Source organism: Cnephaeus nilssonii (genome assembly GCF_951640355.1).
Source record: "Cnephaeus nilssonii genome assembly, chromosome: 14".
Taxonomy (NCBI): Eukaryota; Metazoa; Chordata; class Mammalia; order Chiroptera; family Vespertilionidae; genus Cnephaeus; species Cnephaeus nilssonii.
In genome coordinates, this window is record NC_137085.1 from 67,958,925 (window position 1) to 67,978,843 (window position 19,919).

Genomic DNA, 19,919 nt, shown 5'->3' on the forward strand with positions numbered 1-19,919 from the left:
GCATCTGATGTGGAAATCATATCCTGTGGAAATCATATCCTGTTATGTATGAAAATTTCCCCAAGATTTTCTTGATAGGTTTTATATTGGAGGGTATTCTACACTATATTCTTAAATGGTGGTTTTGTGTACATATGTATGTATGTATGTTTTCAACTAGGTATCTTTGTGTAAATTACTTTACTTCTCAGAAATGATATAATGAACAACATAAACTGATGAACAAAAACAGATTCAGGGACAGAGAAGCATCTATTAGAACGTCAAATTTCAGAGGGAAGGTAGGGGAGGGTGAGGGTAAGGAGGAGAGATCAACCAAAGGACTTATATGCATGCATATAAGACTAACCAATGGACACAGACAACAGGGGGGTGAGGGCATGAGTGGAGGAGTGGGGGGGGGGGTAATGGGGTGATAAGGACACACATGTAATACCTTAATGAAAAAAATCAATCTTAAAAATGCACATTTTTTAAAGGTCTGACTTATAGACAATACTAAGTGAAATTTTTGTTTAAAAAGCAATATATCATGTAGTGAAGAACACTGAGTCTAGGGAGATAATTGTGAATTCACAGAGCTTGGGTTGTTACCAAACTGCTCTAATCTTCAGGTCATTCACTCAACAAATATTTATTAAATACCAATGTTTCAGGCACAGGTCTGGACACTGATGAGTAGTGTATAAGCAGAAAATATTCTTTATCCTTAAAGAAAAAATATATATATTCTGTAAGAGTAAAGGCAAAAAGGGAGAATTATTAGGAGGCTACTGAAATAACTCAGTTGGAAATGATAATGTCATAGAGGAAGATGGCAATGATGGAAATGGTGTGTTATTGTTTCACTGTTAGAGACTGAATATATTCTTGAGATTCAACTTATATATATATTTTTTCTGATAGATTAGATCTGCAGTATACTTTAGAAAAAGAGAAATCAACAACAACACGAAGATTTTGTTCTGAAATCCTAAAAGGATGGCATTGCTATTAACACGGGCAAGGCTGTGCAAAGAGAATGTTTAAAGTGAGGGGATATTAGGAGTTCAATTTTGGACATTCCTAGTTTGATATACCTATTATATATTCAACTCAATCTATCTAACAAACCTTTGAATATGTGCATCTGCAATTTAGGGGAGAGATCCTGTTGTACCTTCGGGTGTTCTGTAGCATAAATCATTCTATTTCTGGGCATGCCTTCCAGGATTTCCTCATTCCTCATGACTTCCTCTGAAAGTCAATTATCAGATATGAAATTGAGGACAGAAAGCAGATGAAATCTGAGAATACAAGACTGGGATGATATTATCAAAGGAGTCAGTATAGTGAAAGGAAGAAAATCAACAAGGACTAAAACTGGATACTACTCAAGATTGTAGGCGATCGAAAGATACCAGGAAAGGAAACTAAGAATGAATGGCCAATGAGGTAAAACGACAACCAGTAAAATTTGTATTCTGGAGGCTGAATAAAGAAAGAGCCAATTGGCAGAGAGTTCAAGTAAAATAAGGGCTGAAAAGTGGTCATTGGCTTTAGTAATAGGGATCTTGACAAGAGCAGTATTGTTTGAGTAGGAAGGGTTAAAACACGATTTGTGGGTTCAACAGTGAAATTGGAGGCACTAGAAAAAGATGATTATTTCTTAAAGATTTGTTGTTAAGGGAATAAAAACGTTAGTAGTTAAAGGGGCAATTGGGTTACGAGAGTTTTTCTTTTTAATGGTAGAAAGAATAACATGTTGTAAGTCAGAATGGAATAGTAGAATGGGAAAAACTGATGATGAAGGGCAAAGAGGGTATAACTATTTAAAGAAGAACCTTGAGTGAGAGGAGTGGGATCCAGCAACACAAGTAGCTAAGGTGGCCTTAGCTATTAACATGAAGATTTCACCCACTGCAATAGAGAGAAGGCAGGGTATAGAGCACTGTTGCTCATACCTGTGTAGGTGCAATTGTGGCAGCTGACAGATTGGTTTCTTGTGATTACATATATTTTCTCATTAAAATAGAAATTAAGACATTTATTATAAAAATTGAGGTATTGTTGGTTTGAGAAGAGAGATGAAGTATAAATATTAGTCTCAGACAGTGTAAGAATGAATGGATTCACTTGATGTTGATGAATTAAAGTCTAACCTGAAAGAAGTCAATTTAAACAAAGAGTTCTGTGTTTTCTTCCAGCCACAATTAGCTGCAGTTGCAGGCACAGAATTTCACATATGAAATTATAAGAATCATGATAGGAATAGTATTAGAGAGTGACAGTGAGCCAAGGCTTAAATTTTCAAAGAATTAGGCAAATGACAAGGGTGGCAGTGATAAATGAAACAATAAGAGGCAATGGTCAGTATACTCTAGTGGCATAAAATTAAAGCAAGGTGTTTTTAGGAAAGATAGGGGGGAAATGGTCTGGTAACATCAATAAGGAGCAACGGAATGTCTATAATCATCTAAGTCTAGTAGTCTGAGGAGGGTGAGGGTGAAACTCTCACCTTTAGAAGAGAATGCAGGGAGACTTTGTCGTCAATGGAGAGGCAGGTGGCAACTAAACCAAGAAAATAAAAATGATCAAGGAAATGTTTTGAAAATAAGAAGTTATTCATCATTTTTCTTGTGACTGGTTGTGAATAAAATTAGCAGTGATTCAAGAGCTGAGAGATGAGCCCTAGCCAGTTTGGCTCAGTGGATAGAGCATCGGCCCAGGGTTCGATTCCGGTCAAGGGCACATACTTCAGTTGCAGGCTCTTTCTGAGCCCGGGCCCTGGTCGGGACGCATGCAGGAGTCAACCAATCATTATATTTCTCTCACATTAATGTTTCTCTCTGTCTTTCCCTCTCTCTCCCACTCTCTCTAAAAAAAATCAATAGAAAACTATCTTCGGGTGATGATTAACAACAAAAAAGAGCTGAGAGATGAGAAATGGGGTCAGACAGGGAGATGTGCAGAGATGTGTGGGGATCAGAGTTCCACAAAGTGACAGTATCCAGGAACCCTGAGTTTCTTGTGGTGATTGATCAAGAATTTCTGCACCTGTCAAGTGGAAGCAATAATACTACCTATGTCGAGGACTATAATAGGAAGTAAATACTAGTATGGTAAAGATGTGACGCACTTAGCCCAGCACCAGGCAAAACGTACATTCACTATAAACATTAGCTTTTCTCATCCTCATTCTCATCAATCCGACAAGGACACTGAGTCCACTAGGAATAAGCCATATAATTTTCTAGGGATCAAAAACTCCCCCTTAGAAACAAATCCCTGAAATTAGAATGTAAGCTGATGTGTTCTGAGTTTTCTTCTAGCCACGTTTAGCTGCATAGTTGTAATGAACCATTACAAAGTAAAAATCATTTAGCAAACAACTTCTTTTTAGAACAATGACAGCTATTTTCTTTATTACTTTAGAACTCAGGTTTATTGACTTTGTTCCAATGATTCTATGGTACTTGACATGTTGATGCCTTTGATGAAAAGATGAGCAGAACCAAAATGACATTTTACATGTCAGCACTGAGAAATACAAAAGACATTCCAGATTCATTGCATTTTTCTAAATCTGCATAGGTGTCTAGTTTCTTTTCAGTTGAAGTAACTCTTTCAATCCCAAATTGGTAGTTAGCATTTCCACGTGGAAATGTCTTGCCAGCTGAAATCTATTTTCTTCTATGAAAATAGAGAAATGACCCCATGTTGGATATGGTCTATCGGGAAGTTTTTGAAGTTTAAGTTTATATTCCCAATCTATTTTCCCAGAGTTTCCTATTTATTCCCCTTCCATTCTTCCTTTGGCTCTCTCTCTAGAGAGTGTCATTTTGCAAAGAAATCTGTAGTCTATTACAAGTCTGTCCTGTGTTAATTAAAATGACATACAAATCATTTGGGTGTCTGGCTCCCATAGATGTATTGCTCTACTCTACTTATAATTAATTCTCCACTAAGCACTAGCAGTAGCCATATCACTGGGCATGAAGGTACTCAGAAGATTAATGAAACTGGATAAAATAAATGGAGTTGTAATTCGGGAGGACAACTAAACATTCCCACTAAGCAGACACTGCCAAAACTAGCAGACTGTAGCTCATCTCTTACTGAGCCATGGCAGTAAACATTCATCAAGTGAAGAACAATAACATAACCAGTCTTAACATGATATCTTACTCTATGCATAGAGACTAGCACACCCTGCCTCATGTTTTCTAATTAACTGTCAATAACATGAGGTTGAGTTACCAGGCATATTTAGTTATTTTTTTCAGCCAGTTCTAGTGCATGAGGTATTCCCTCAAACTTCGTGACAAGATAGCCACACGTAAAAGCAGATGGACAGCTAATAAGCTGTGCCGTAAGGTTGAGTAACATGGCATGATTGGCTAGAGATGTTACAACCCTCTCAGAAACAGGCAGTCAATCTGAATCCTAATTGCAGTGGCCCAGCTCATTTTCCACTTGGACTATCAGATAAGAAAGAATCTCATCTTGAAGCATTAGCCCTCAAATGAAGCTAACAACCATGCAAAACTTGGTTCTTTCGTTCCTGTGGTAGTAATCACAGCTTTTGCCAATGGCAAGGCCTAGAGATTCATAAGTCAACAGCAGTGCAGAACTGTGCAGGGTGGGTGGGGATGGTGAAAAGATGAGCAGAACCAAAATGACATTTTACATGTCAGAACTGAGAAATAGGTGGTACTTTTTACTGGAAACTGGTTGACCATCTCAGAAGAGTGAATCATGACCAAAAACCTATAAAAACTGACACTAGAAACAACACTATGTTCATTTGAACATACTGTCAAGTTACATCGTGGAAAATCATAATTACTAAGTTTTCCTTCATTTACAAGGGGTTGAGTGACTTTCCTAAAGTAACACAGCTTCATGTGAGGTGGATAGACTCCAGTGTATTGATGTACAATTCAATAATTTCCTTACTAGTTCAGATAATATTTCCCATATAAAGGCCATGTTAAAAGTACACATATTCTGTGAGCAGACCATAAAATGGAACTTAATTTAATATACAATGAAAAATTTTCTCCAGATGATAAATGTAACCTGGGTGAGTATGCCAGGCATAATCAACATGAACTAAATGGTAACAAATTATCATGATGCTCCTTTTAATATTTAGAATATTTTTTATAAATAAGCTTTATTGTCTATTTTTCTTCAAGGAATTACAAAGATAAGTTTGAACCCATGCCTTCTCTCATCCCAGTATATCATGATGACTTACTTATCTTTAAAAGAGGTGTTAGAGGATAATGATATTTGAACGCTCCTACCTAGGACTAGTTATAGTTTAGAGCTGTGGTCGGCAAACTGTGGCTCGCGAGCCACATGCGGCTCTTTGGCCCCTTGGTGTGGCTCTTCCACAAAATACCACGGCCTGGGCGAGTCTATTTTGAAGAAGTGGCGTTAGAAGAAGTTTAAGTTTAAAAAATTTAGCTCTCAAAAGAAATTTCAATCCTTGTACTATTGATATTTGGCTCTGTTGACTAATGAGTTTGCCGACTACTGGTTTAGAGAATATAACACTTGTGTTAAATCATCTTGCTCCTCTTATTCTCTTCTCTTACTCATTCGTATTAGTCCCCCAGCGTTCCCAATCTCTGACACTAAGTTAAAAGGTGGGTACCTGAGGAGCACTGAGGGTAGGAGACAAAGCTTTCATTTCCTGAGACCTTTATAAATGCAATCACTTAGGCCAATATCTCCTCCCTCCCTTGGGGTCAGATGCAAAGTCCCATTTGAGGGACCATCTTCAAGAAGCACAAAGGAATGACACCATATTGGATGCAGACATTCATACAAGTGAAGTTTTCATGTTAAATAGACATGTTGAAAGAACAGTTGAGGAATACAAAGAGATGACCCTTAGCCTGCGGAGGCCAGGTTAGCTGAAAAGAAGAGGGGTTCAAGGAAGCCTTCTTTATTTGATTTTCAAACTCTCAATCTGGTATATTATTTGCTGGGTTCAGGAGAGCACAAAAAGAGCTGAAAACAGGAGCATCCGTTCCTTATACACTATTTCAAATTAAATTTTGATAGTTGTCAAGAGTACTTAAGTGTTCCCTGGGTCGAGAAAGGAGTTGAAGCAAAGCAGTGCACAATATGATTTAATAAATGCCTTACTCAGAAGGAATTTTATTTATTCTCCCTCCTTAAAACAATGTGTCTTCATTTAAGCTAAGATACAGGGTCCTAAAATCCAATTATTTTCATAAATAACCAGGCTTAATAGTAAACCATTAAGCAGGTCAGTGTCTGGGCAGATGGTACAGCTGGAACCTCTGCCAGCCAATCAGAGACCATCTTCATAATTTGGTAATTATGAAAAAAAAGTAACATTATTCCTACTGTTTCCATCCACATAAATGATATATTTAATATTCTTTTCAGGACCCTGTGCTGGATGGCATTCAATTTTAAAATGATGACAACCAAATATGTGCAAGCACTTAGGAAAAGATTAAGATTTCATGGGAATTGTATTAAACATGCAAGCACCACACAGTACATGTCTTAACATGCAGGCTGTCTGTCCTTAAAACCTGACCTGTCAACACTTGTCCCAAACCTACAATTTGTTAATAATTGAGAGATTTCTTTAGCACTTGAGCTATGTTACTTAGGTTCTGTTCATATGAATATATAATGCAAAATTCACCATTAATTTTCCTGGGCACATTAGATACATTTAATTTTGAAGCATCATCAGCTTTTGCATACATTTCTTCCATAGATATGTACTTTAGTATCATACAACTTGTGACCTAGGGGATACTACAGTAAACCGATTATCAGAGACCTGAGTTCTAAGTGACTCTGTGACCTCAGAGATTTGACTTTATTCTTGGGCAGAAGTTGGTTACTCTGTGTAATTTTATTGGGTTGACAAAAATATATCTACCATGTGACTTCTCTGCCTTTGAATAATTCCATGAATATAAAATTGAAAGTTTGGGCCCCAAAATTTGGGTGACTACAAATGATTGTGGTATATACAGATTGGTCCATTTGTAATAACTCTTTACATGAAAATCCACCCATCTTGCATTACTGCTTTACTTTAAGGGCATTATGGTAAAAAAATAATGATTCTGTCTTTAAATATCTCCTAACAGGCTGGTGTTAAATTGTTGTGATATCTTTGAAGCTGGCTGGAAACCATGTATGTCTGAGGTGGCTCAATCTACAAGGAACCGTTATCCCTAAATGGGCCCTCTATAGTGAATATTCTATATTGAATACTCTGGGTAATGACTGGGGGAGTAAGAATAAGGTCAAGATCAGTATGTATAAGCTTTGAAAAAATCTCTGAGAATTTTCTAGTAAAACACACATATTTTTTCATACAAAAACCTATACATGGATATGCACAGCAATTTTAATAATAGTTGCCAACATTTCTAAACAATTAAGATGTCCTTCAGAAGGGAATGAATAAACTATAAAATATCCAGAAAATGAAATATTGTTCAATGTTAAAAAGAAATTAGCAACCAAGCAATGAGAAAACAGAGTAACCCTAAATGCATATTACTAAATAAGATAATCCAATCTTAAAAGACTATATGATGTATGATTTCAACTAGGTAACATTTAGGAAATGGCAAAACTGAAGAAGTACAAAGGACAATGTTTTCCAGGAATGAAGTAGTGAGAAGTGATGAAGAGCACATAGGATTTTAGGACAGTGAATAGTCTCCGTATGATGATATAATGATGGACACACACCATTACACAATGTTAAACCCACAGAATGTACAACAAACACCAAGAGTGCCCCATGATGTGAAGTATGGGCTTTGAGTGATTATAATGTATAAATGTAGGTTTATTAATTGTAACATGTGTACTATACTGGTGGGGGAAGTTGTTAATAAAGGAGACTAAGCCTGTGTGGGGCAGGAAATATATAGAAAATCTGCATAGTGTCCCCTTAATTTTGCTATAAATCTCAAACTTCTCTTAAAAAAATAAAGTCTTAAAATACACACACAGAAATTATAATAAAACTTCCATTTTTTCAATCCTATTCTATTTTCTCAAGTGTGTACATAAAAGTAAACTGACAGGCATTTCTTAAAATTATAACTGACAATTTTCTCTACAATGAACATATATGAAAATGTATCTCCTTCAAATTCTGTGGGAATAAGGGAATTTTCAGAGTTATCTCTTAGTCCATCTCTCATTTGGTTGAGGTGCAGGCATGGCCACAAGGCAATATTCACCTGAGTAGGTGCTCATCAAAGAATATACCGATGGAGACTTAAAATTCTGCTAAGACATTGCCTTCATTTCTGATTGAATAAGTGATTTCCCAGGATTTTATACCTGACTCATTAGTAAAATGAACTGTCAGCATTAAAAACCCATAAATGTAAGTCTGAGGTGCATGTCCACCTCAATGGGAGAAGCTGCTGCCTCCAAGATCCCTCGCTGGTATTTCAGGTGTATTTAATGTCAAGGTCCTCTGCATTTTGAAAGTTCCAAATATGGTATTAGTTACTGAGTTATACTGGGATTAGAAAAGCTGAGTTCTAATACCATTCCTAGGCTAATAACTTTGAGAAGTTTCTGACTTAGTTCTTGTCCATAAAATGGAGGATACAGCTCCATACTACAGATGCTCCTATAATAGAAGGAATGACAACTAGTTTCAAAAGCAAATACTCCTGCCCTCACCCAGAGTGATAAAAAACAGAATACCATGTCCACATCAGAAAATATATCGGTGGGGTGGTCAGCTTCTATACCAGTCTCATCAGAAGCCAAGTTGACAGAAATTATCTTTGATAAATATCATTTTTAAGGATCACACTTCCTTCATATTTTTCAAAATAGCTTAATTTTTATATACATCACACAGGACCAGCACGACACTGCACTTTTCAACCACATTTACCTATGCACCTATAAAATCACTTTCCGTCAGGTACTTGACTATTATCCTATTATCATTTCACTTTAAAGTGTTAGAGAGAGCCATTCCAAGAAATAGTCATATTGAGACTGTCTCTACATATATATATATATATATATATATATATATATATATATATATATATGTATATATATACACATATACATATATATGTGTATATATGTATATATATACACATATATATGTATATGTGTGTGTGTGTGTGTATATATATATATATATATATATATATATATATATATATATGTATGTATAATTAAAGAGGTAATATTCAAATTAGCTGGGACACCGTAACAGTCATGACCGGCTCAGGAGGAGGTTGGCCATGCAGATGGGCGGGAGGGGACTGCTTGCGCTGTGAAGCAAGCCACAGATGGTGCAGCCCCGGAGTGGAGGCAGGGAGTTATGCCCAAGCCGCCACTGCAGCCTGACCCCAACAGCCCCGGAGCAGAGGCAGGGGGTGTGCCCAAGCCGCCAGTGCTGCCCAGCCCCAGCAGGCTCACCTCTGCATGTGAACTGCAAAGAAAACACCTTTTCTGATTGCTCATTGGCTAAGCTCCCCGTACGCCACTCTCAGTGTTCTTGGTAACTTGGGTAATAAGAATCCAAGAAGGTGATCTAGGGTTTTTCCACCACACTGCTGGAGGAAAAAAACAAAGGTCCGCTGCTGGAGGGCTAAGAAATGCCGTATCCTGCCCTAGCCGGTTTGGCTCAGTGGATAGAGCCACAGCCTGCCGACCACAGAGTCCTGGTTCGATTGTGATCAAGGGCATGAACCTAGGTTGTAGGCTCCTCCCTGGATGGGGCCCAGGTCAGGGATCATGCAGGAGGCAACCAATCAAAGTGTCCCTCTCACATTGATGTTTCTCTCTGTCTTTCCCTCTCTTTTCCACACTCTCTAAAAATCAATGGAAAAACATCCTCAGGTGAGGATAAGAAAGAAAGGAAGAAAGAAAGAAAGAGAGAGAGAGAGAGAGAGAGAGAGAGAGAGAGAGAGAGAGAGAGGAAGAGAGGAAGAGAGGAAGAGAGGAAGAGAGGAAGAGAGGAAGAGAGGAAGAGAGGAAGAGAGGAAGAGAGGAAGAGAGGTAGAGAGAAAGAGAGGAAGAGAGAAAGAGAGAAAGGGAGAAAGAGTCATATCCTATGAAAGAGACATCTTGAAAATGCCTAAAGAAAGTTGTCATTTTCCATGGTGAAGGGACTGGAGTCCATGTTCATAAAAGCACCTTTGCGGACGGCAGTGGCAGCAGCAGCAGGGTGATGGAGTGGCGCCTTCCTCTGATCAGCCCGCAGAGGGAGACCAGACTGCAGCTTAGGCACACTCCCCCTAAGCCAACAGTAGGACATCCCCTGAGAGCTCCAAGACTGTGAGAGGGGGCAGGCTGGGCTGAGGGACCCCTTCCCCCCAGTTCACAGATTTCGTGCACTGGGCCTCTAGTTTAGATATAAAATTGTGACATGAGTATTTTATAATGTTTTCTGTTTGAGGTCCCATGTGAGAAACTGCTTCTAAAATGGAAGGAACAAAAGAAGTTTATCTCACTCAAATAGCTCATCTGCTTTCTTCTTTCTGATAAGGATCTTATGTAATTCAACATGCTTCCCTTTTCCCTTTATTATCAGATAGTCCAAACTCACCTTAAGCATAGTAACTCTGTTAAGCCTCATGGGTAGATTTAGTCTTCTTTTGCTACACCAATCTCTATTTAACCTATTTGTATAATATTAACATTAAGGTTAACTAGCATACACTTGAAACAGAAGCTCTAAGTAACCTAAATATATATTTAAATTGAGAATAACATTTGCCTCATCTAGGCTTTTAGATGAGATAACTGAAAAATGGCCACTTGGACCTAGTGAGAGAGTATATAAACTAAGTATGTTTTGTTATTATAACAATTGTATAAAACGACAGCTTTTGCATAATAATCTTACCTTAAAATAGACAAATATGCAAATTGACCGCACCTTCGCTATGCCCAAGCCATGCCCACCAACCACGCCCACCAGGAAACCGTTGCAGGGACGTTGGGGTGTGGCGGAGCCCAAGGCCGGGAAAGCCTCGGGCGGAGGCTTTCCCGGCCTTGGGCACCAGCGGGGAGCCTGCACCGATCGCAGGAAACCACTGGGGGTCGGCTCCTGTGATCGGTAGCAGGGACGCTGGGTGCGGCGAGCCCAAGGCCAGGAAAGCCTGGGGCGGAGGCTTTCCCGGCCTTGGGCACCAGCGGGCAGCCTGCACGGATCGCAGGAAACCACTGGGGGTCGGCTCCTGCAATCGGTAGCAGGGACGCTGGGTGCGGCCGAGCCCAAGGCCACTGCCCGGGGCCAAGCCCCGACCCTGAAAAAGGCAGAAGGCGGTGGCCACAGCCAAGGCCTGGGTCCCCGGTGCCAGCAGAAAACTGGTGCAGGCAGCCAGGTGAATGAAGGTCTATTGCACTAATCTTCGTGCAAACGGGCTACTAGTAGATTTATAATTATTAATTTACCTACTTATATTTCCCACTAGATAATAAACCCTTCGAGGGTAGGAATAGTATTCATCTTAGTAACCCCAGGTTTTGCACTATGCCTGGCATATAGAAACCTCTGCAAATGCTGAATGAATAAAGGAAAGAATAAGAGACTAACAAATGTAGAAATAAATATAATAATACAAGGTTCTTACTTACCTTATTATTTATAACTAGTGGCCCAGTGCACTGAGCGGGGGTGGGTCCTTCATCCTGGCCTGTACCCTCTCAGGCAGCAGGCCTAAGCCAGCAGGCGGACATCCCCCAGGGGGTCCTTAACGCTGCTGCAGAGGCAGGAGAGGCTCCCACCACTGCCGCTGTGCTCGCCAGCCAGAAGCCGGGCTCCCTGCTCCTTAGCACTGTATCAGAGGTGGGAGAGGCTCCCGCCACTGCTATGCTCACCAGCCATGAGCCCAGCATCTGGCTGAATGGCGCCCCCCTGTGGGAGCACACTGATCACTAGGGGGCAGCTCCTGTGTTAAGTGTCTGCCGCCTGGTGGTCAGTGTGTACCATAGTAACTGGTGGTTCCACTGTTTGGTCGATTTGCATATTAGCCTTTTGTTATATACTAGAGGCCCGGTGCACGGAATTCGTACATGGGGCAGGGGGAGGCGTGTCTTTCAGCCCAACTTGCACCCTCTCCAATCTGGGACCCCCTGGGATCCCATGGATCGGGCCTAAACAGGCAGTCAGACATCCCTTTCACAATCTAGGACTGCTGGTTCCCAACTACTCGCCTGCTTGCCTTCCTGATTGCTCCTAACCACTCTGCCTGCCAGCCTGATCACCCCCTAACCACTCCCCTGCCAGCCCGATCGATGCCTAACTGCCCTCCCCTGACACCCCGGTCACCCCCAAATGCCCTCCCTTGCATATTCCCTCTTTATTAGATAGGGTTTTTTCTTTAGCATATTGGACAGTCCTAACTGGTTTGGCTCAGTGGATGGAGCACTGGCCTTTAGATTCAAGGGTCCTAGGTTCGATTCTGGTCAAGGGCATGTACCTTGGTTGGGGGCACATACCCAGTCGGGAGTTTGCAGGAGGCAGTTGATCGATGTTTCTTTCTCATAGATGTTTCTAGCTCTCTATCCCTTTCCCTTCCTCTCTGTAAAAAATGAATAAAATATATATTATAAAAAAAGAAACATTAAAGATTCCTCCATATCTGCCTGGCTGGTGTGACTCAATGGTTGAGATCCCAGGCTGCCACTGCTGGAGGGGTTCTGACCCTGGCCAGGCTGAGACCCCAGCCCAAGGCTGCTGCCTCAGCCCACCCACATGACACCCCATCTCAGCCTGGCTGCAGATAGCCCGGTGGGTGTCTTCCCTGGCCTGAAGATCATGCATTGGGGGTGCACTGCGGTGCTGGCCTGACCCCGCAGCCCCAAGCCCCACTGCCCGCTTCGCCCCGGATCGCGCACGGCTCGGGGGGCGGGGCGCTGCCGGCCTGACACACCTGCCAAAAGCCCTGCAACCCGCTTCGCCCCGGATCGCGGGTGGCTCGGGGGTGGGTTGCTGCCAGCCTGACACACAGGCCAAAAGCCCCGAGGCCCGCTTCGCCCAGGATCATGCTCGGCTCGGGGGCGGGTCGCTGCCAGCCTGACACCCCGGCCAAAAGCCCCACGGCCTGCTTCGCCCCTGATCACACGTGGCTTGGAGGCGACCAGCCGGACACCCCGGACTGCCGCCACTGGGCAGGAATTTCTGTGTATGGGGCGGGCACCTCCCAGCTAGACACCCTGGACTGCCACTGCTGGGCAGACTTAGGGACTCCGCTGGGGTTCGGGGCTAAGAGGACTGGGCGCCGCCATCTTGTGGCCATGGGTGCAGCCATTTTGTCGCGGAGTGTTGGTTAATTTCCATATTACCCTTTTATTAGATAGGACTAGGGGCCTGGTGCACAAATTTGTGCACGGGGGTGTGTGTCCCTCAGCCCAGCTTGCACCCTCTCCAATCTGGGACCCTTCGAGGGATGTCCCACTGCCCATTTAGGCCCAATTCCTCTAACAATCCAGGACTGCTGGCTCCCAACTGCTTGCCTGCCTGCCTTACTGATTGCCCCTAACCGCTTATGCCTGCCAGCCTGAACACACCCTAACCACTCCCCTGCCAGCGTGCTTGATGCCTAACTGTTCCCCTGCCAGCCCGATTGCCCCTAACTGCCCTCCCCTGCAGGCCTGGTCACCCCTAACTGCCCTCCCCTGCAGGCTTAATCACCCCCAACTGTCCTCCCTTGCAGGCCTGGTCACTCCCAGCTGCCCTTCCCTGCTGGCCTGATTGCCCACAACTGCCCTCCCTTGCAGGCTGGTCCCTCACAACTGCCCACCCCTGCTGGCCATCTTGTGGCAGCCATGGGGGCAGCCATCTTTGACCACATGGGGGCAGCCATCTTGTGTGTTGGAGTGACAGTCAATTTGCATATTACTCTTTTATTAGATAGGATAGAGGCCTGGTGCACGGGTGAGGGCCAGCTGGTTTGCCCTGAAGGGTGTCCCGGATCAGGGTGGGGGTTCCCTTGGGGTGTGGGGAGGCCTGGGCAAGGGGCCTGTGGTGGTTTGCAGGCCGGCCATGCCCCCTGGCGACCCAAGCAGAGGCCCTGGTATCTGGGATTTATTTATCTTCTATAATTGAAACTTTGTAGCCTTGAGCAGAGGCCAGGGCAGGCCAGGGCTGTGGGAAGCTTGGCTTCCTCCATTTCCAGGGGAAACTCAAGCCTCCTGCTCTCTTCAGCTCCATGGCTTCCACCATTTTTGTTGGGATTTGTTTATCTTCTATAATTGAAACTTTGTAGCCTTGAGCCTTCCTCCATTGCCGGGGAAACCCAAGCCTCCTGCTCGCTCTGGGCTGCAGCCATCTTGGTTGGGTTAATTTGCATACTCACTCCTGATTGGCTGGTGGGCGTGGCTTGTGGGCATAGCAGAGGTACAGTCAATTTCCATGTTTCTCTTTTATTAGTATAGATGATGATAAGATCATGCTGCATTGTACTGATTTTAACATTAACAATTATCAGACTCATCACAATGATGAAAAAAAACAGTAATAGTAAAAACACCTTGTTTTCCATCATATTGTAATTTTGAATCATTCCAGTGTTTTCTCTCAATGCAATTTCAGCAATGCTTTAAACAATCTGTAGAACCAAAAGCTTTTAGAGTTAAATGCATCAATTTCACATAATCTGGTGATAGGATCCTGCCATGAATCCTTAGTCATTCATCCTCAGCCCACAGAATGCCATCTGCTTATTTTCAGTGCCCCTTGTTACACAGAGGAAAGGAAACAATCTTAAAGTGATTTTGTTCCCCTGCATTATGCTGCTTCAAAGTATTTTTTGTTTGTAAAAAAAATGTACTTATGCTTTCAATGACATTATTGACTGTAAATGTTAAACTTTCCATAAAGATATGATGTAATCATCCTGACCTTTTTGATAAGTGGTCTTTGCATGCATTCCCCATTGGTGATTCAGAAAGTGAAACAGAGCTATCTGAGGAAATATCTAACTTCAAATATTCAGTAACCACAACCCTGATTTGATTCCTTGCTGAGGTTACACTGCTATAAAATCCTGGCATTGTAGGGTAGGATCTGAACTGCTCATTTCCCATGCAGGCTCTCCGGGATAAGGGCAAAGCTATGCAATTTAATGGTGAAATGAACAACAAAAAATGCATTCCATATCCTCAGCAAAGGCAACCCGACTTAAGACCACTCAGAGGAGAAATAGATTTACAAAAATATTTCCACCATCATTTTATCCTTTGATTTTTAAAAACATCTATGTTTAGAGTGCAAATTCACCCAGAAGGTAAATTTTCTTAGGTAACATCAATGGTTAAAAGAAAAATAGGAATTAAAACTCTGGTCATCCAGTGCCTAGAGTAAAGTTAGCTCCAAAACTCCATTCTGTCTTAGCAGTATTTTATGCATTTGAGTATTTTTTATTACTTATTGGCATAGATAGAGGAGATACGGCTTTGCCTATGGTGTAAAATTCCTGGCAACTGAAAGTGTTTCTTTAATTAAAGCTGTTAATCATTTATGAGATAAGATAAAGATACTGCTCCCTGGAACATCATATGAAATTTATTTAGAGGACAGTAATTGATGAAATGTAGAAACTTTAACATATACCAAATTTCTTAATAGAAATAAAAATATTTATGCCATTGACAGAGTTGCTGGTCTATTATCAGACGGATACAATCCTGGCACCTACTCAACTTTGTCACTAATACCTACTTCTCTCGCCAAGGTAACACCACCTCTTTCTAGACCAGTGGTCGGCAAACTCATTAGTCAACAGAGCCAAATATCAACAGTACAACGATTGAAATTTATTTTGAGAGCCACATTTTTTAAACTTAAACTTCTTCTAATGCCACTTCTTCAAAATAGACTCGCCTAGGCCATGGTATTTTGTGGAAGAGCCACACTCAAGGGGCCAAAGAGCCGCATGTGGCTCGCGAGCCGCAGTTTGCCGACCACTGGTCTAGACTACTGTAATAACTCCTGAAGAGGTCTCCTTCCTTTGTTTTTCTCTTTAATTTATATTCTATAGCATGGCCACAGTGATCTTTTAAAAATGCCTTTTTTAAGTCACTTGCTCATTAATTTCCTGGCTTCTAATTGAAACAAGGATTAAATCCCAAATACTTAACATTGCTTAAAAAGTCACATATTAATTATTCCTTTCCCTTCCTGGAGACTAATTTTCTCTGCTGCTCACTTTACTCCACCTACTTTGGCTTTCTTTCAATTCTTCAAAGACTATAAAGCTCTTCTTCACCTGAGTTCTCAGAGTCCTTCCTTCTCCTTGAAGCACATTTCCTCTACCCACTGCCTCTTACACATGTGTCCCTGCTTACTCTCATTCTTCATCTGACTAAAACCTCTTCTTTGACCCACAATTCTAATGATGCAAGTAGATCCTCCTATTATAATATCATATCCAATCTTGGTTCCTTTGTTTTCCAGATTTCATCCATATTAAGGTTCATCATCACCTCCATGAAAAACAAAAACAAAAACAAAAACCTAGGAAAACAGAAAATTAAGTCCAAGTTATCCACTATATAGAACTATTGAGATATTTTGATAATGGGTCAGCTAACCCGAAACATATTTTTACATACATGGTAAATATACAAATTCCAGGATGTTGCAATGTATTTGCAAAGTCTGGAAAATATTTGCAAGGTAACCACAAGGACTAAAACAAAACTTCTTTTTGAGTTCATTTTTAAAATGATAAGGTATTACAAGTCATTTTGTTTTCATCATAAAATAGAATTAAAGTTGAAAATGTTCCAAAGATAAGTTACAGCAGAGATATAAAATGATGTCATTTCACATAACCAAGTTTGACAGGTCAGTCAGAATGGCCTTGAGAACTGAGTTGAAGATTCTAGGCATGACTCAGATTCACCAAGAAAGAGTGATTTAGTGATGTACATACTAGGCAGAAAAGCAGAGAAATGGTGATTCATTTTACATTTGAAGAGGAAAGGATAAAAGAGGGGAAGTGGCTTCACCTTAGCATGGAGTGGGGAGTGGGGGTGGAGAGATCAACCAAAGAACTTGCATAACCCATGGACACAATCAATAATAGGGCAATAGGGCAGTGAAGGCCTGGTGGGGGCCGGGTGGCAGCTAGAAGGGGTCAATGGGGGGTGGGGAAAAGGGAACACATGTAATACTTTCAACAATAAAGTTGTGTGTTTTTTAAAAAGAAAAATTGCAAAATAATAAATAATAAAATAAAAATGTTTTTAAAAGAAAAAAATGAAGCCCAGAATTCAGGACTGTTGGCTATTTCTCTAGAAAGTCATCATCATATTACTGATCACTCAGTAATATGCAAAGCAGGAAAAAAACAAACACTTTTTTTTTTTCTTTCTGCTTCTACAGTATCCTATTCTTAGGTATTTCCCTACCTTATTAGTTATTCTTAAGTTTCCTTTGGGAATGTTTGCTCCTGTGTTCAACCTCTAAATGTTGGATTCCTCAAGGGCTCTATCTTTGTTCTTCACTTTCCTTTTAGGTGACTTCATCCCATTCCATTACTTTTAAATATTTTAATACTCAGGACTACAGCTCTTTATTTCCAACTGACCATTCTATGTCTCCACATGGATGCCTTGTAAGTATTTCAAATTTAATTTTAACATGGACAACTCAGAAGTCTTAATTTAATGTCAAAACCTACTTTTAAACCAGTCTTCATTATCTTTGTAAATAGATATTTAACCTGCAGTTGTTGTGTGTGTGCGTTTTTTGTTTTTTTTTTGTAGGCTTTTTGTTGTTCTTCTTTCTCTTCCCTCCCTTATATTCAGTCAGTTAATAAGTTCTGTTGATGCTAATTCCAAATTACACCTTGAAGCCATCCACCTTTTTCTATTCTATGATGGCCACTCTAGCCCCAGTCATTGTTTCTGTCTGGATTATTTTGAGAGCCACCTAACTAGTCTCTTCCCTGAGTCTATTTTTGCCCCCTTGCCCATATCCATCTTGATATGGTAGTCAAAGGGATTATTTTTCAAAACATGAATAAAATTTTGTAGTGGCCTGACTTAAAATTCTTTAATGCCTTATTAAATTTAGAAGTAAACTACAACTCCTAACTCTGAGTTCTAAAGCCTTACCATGATAATAATCTGTCTTCACCTACATATGAATCTATATTATACCTAGAGGCCCAGTGCACAATTCGTGCACGGGAGGGGTCCAGACAGCCCACCCCAATGGGGGCCAATTGGGCCGAGCCAGCGGGGGAGAGGGGACACGGGAGGTTGGCTGGCCACAGTGCACGTCATAGTGACCAGTCATTCCAGTCGTTCTGGTCATTCAGGCATCCTGGTTGCTTGGCTTTTATATATATAGATACTTTTACCCTCCACCCACTACATTTCAGCCATATTAGTTTTCTTTGGTTCCTCAAACATGTTCTACTCATTTCTGCCTTAGTGGCTTAACATTCCTTAAAATGCTTCCCTGAAGACTTAAGTCTTATAATTCAGAGTTTGGCTTAAATTTTACTTAAATGGTCTTCTCTAACCATAAATCTGCAGTAAAAACTATAGAGTCTCTCTGAATACCTCTTCCTTTATTAATTTTTTAATTTACTACATGGCACTTATTATTTCCTGATAATTTTGTTGTCTATTCATTAATTTGTCATTCACTCATTATTTTTGTGTCTTTACTTGAAAATAGAATCCATGAGAGCAAATAACTGTTTTATTGGCATAGTAGGCATGCTATATGTATTCATTGAATTAATAAACTATATTTTCTATACATTTTTTAAAAATTTAACATAGAATTGACCCATTCTTAAGTCCCAGAAGCATATTTTAACCTTGGGCTATAGTCTGTGACAATTCAGGAATTTTTGGCATATATTCAGAATTTACAAACATTTATGTAAATATACCTTCATTAGAAAAAGTAAAACTCAGGCAGCAACTAGAATTGGAAATAAATGTCAAGTTAAAATATATATTTATTATTTTTAGTGTGTGATTACCTGGTAGTACTTACTTTCAAATAAAAACCTTTTAATAAATAAATTATTCATCTAAAATTACATAAATGTTGCTTTTTTCTATTAATAAAGCACTGGTTTAAGAAAAATAAAATACTGTATATATTTTCAAAAATTTCTCTTTCATGATGTATCACCATTTGCTATTGTTCTGGGCATGTCATATTTAAGCTATGCCTTATTCATATGAGATATTCAGGTTTCCAACAGTATACAAGAATGTCCGTGCAAATTCCTATGCTTAATGGCCCAGTTACATGCCTAATAACAACCCTTAGGTGTTGTCAAATGCCTCAGCTACATGCACTAGGAGAAAAATAACAGCTGCCTTCTTCCTCTTACAAAATATCTTAAGAATTATTCTTACATTAAATAAAATGGTAAATTTCACAGTGGAGGATTGTTTTTCTCAGAGATTGGCTTTTCCAGAGTTCAATCTTCAAAATCAGAGTTCAATGTTTATTATGATTCTGTTGAGATAAAGGCAGAGAAGGTATATAGGCTCTGATGAGCTGAGATCCTAGCTGTGTCAACCTTGAAAGAAAATAAAAAATCCTAAATGATGTGGAAAGCAGGCAGGGAGAGCAGCCTGCTGATGGGAGGAAGGATGTGCAGTACATGAGTTTCACTGACAGCCCTGGCTCCTGTGCTAAGCAATGCTCCTGCCAATTCCACCATAATTGACATTTATGAATGATATTTCCAATATCTGTAGCTATTAGACAGTCAGCAATGCAAACGAGTGGCTGAATCATGGTTCATTATGCTGAGGTAGGCCTTGGAATATTGTAGCCAGCTACATTAAAATATATAGTGGAAAAATATATAGTGGATATCATCAGTTGCTGGATATTAAAGAGTACTCCAGATGTTGAGGTGTTTCTTCACATGTAGCAGTGA

At 40.5% G+C, this 19,919-nt stretch overlaps 1 protein-coding gene across 12 annotated transcripts in view; it reads right to left on the reverse strand.

Moving 5' to 3' along the window:
• Window positions 1-19,919, reverse strand: part of LINGO2 (leucine rich repeat and Ig domain containing 2) — a 1,264,400-nt gene that overhangs the window by 831,488 nt on the left and 412,993 nt on the right. For 3 of the 12 annotated variants that reach the window (XM_079791169.1, XM_079791170.1, XM_079791164.1), the window contains one exon: window positions 2,498-2,550. The exons of 7 other annotated variants lie outside the window; for them this stretch is intronic. The gene's annotated coding sequence lies outside the window, so the exon portion shown is untranslated. Of the gene's footprint in view, window positions 1-2,497; window positions 2,551-12,473; window positions 12,576-19,919 lie in introns of all 12 variants that reach the window. 2 more of the 12 variants (XM_079791171.1, XM_079791173.1) reach the window with 2 other exon arrangements.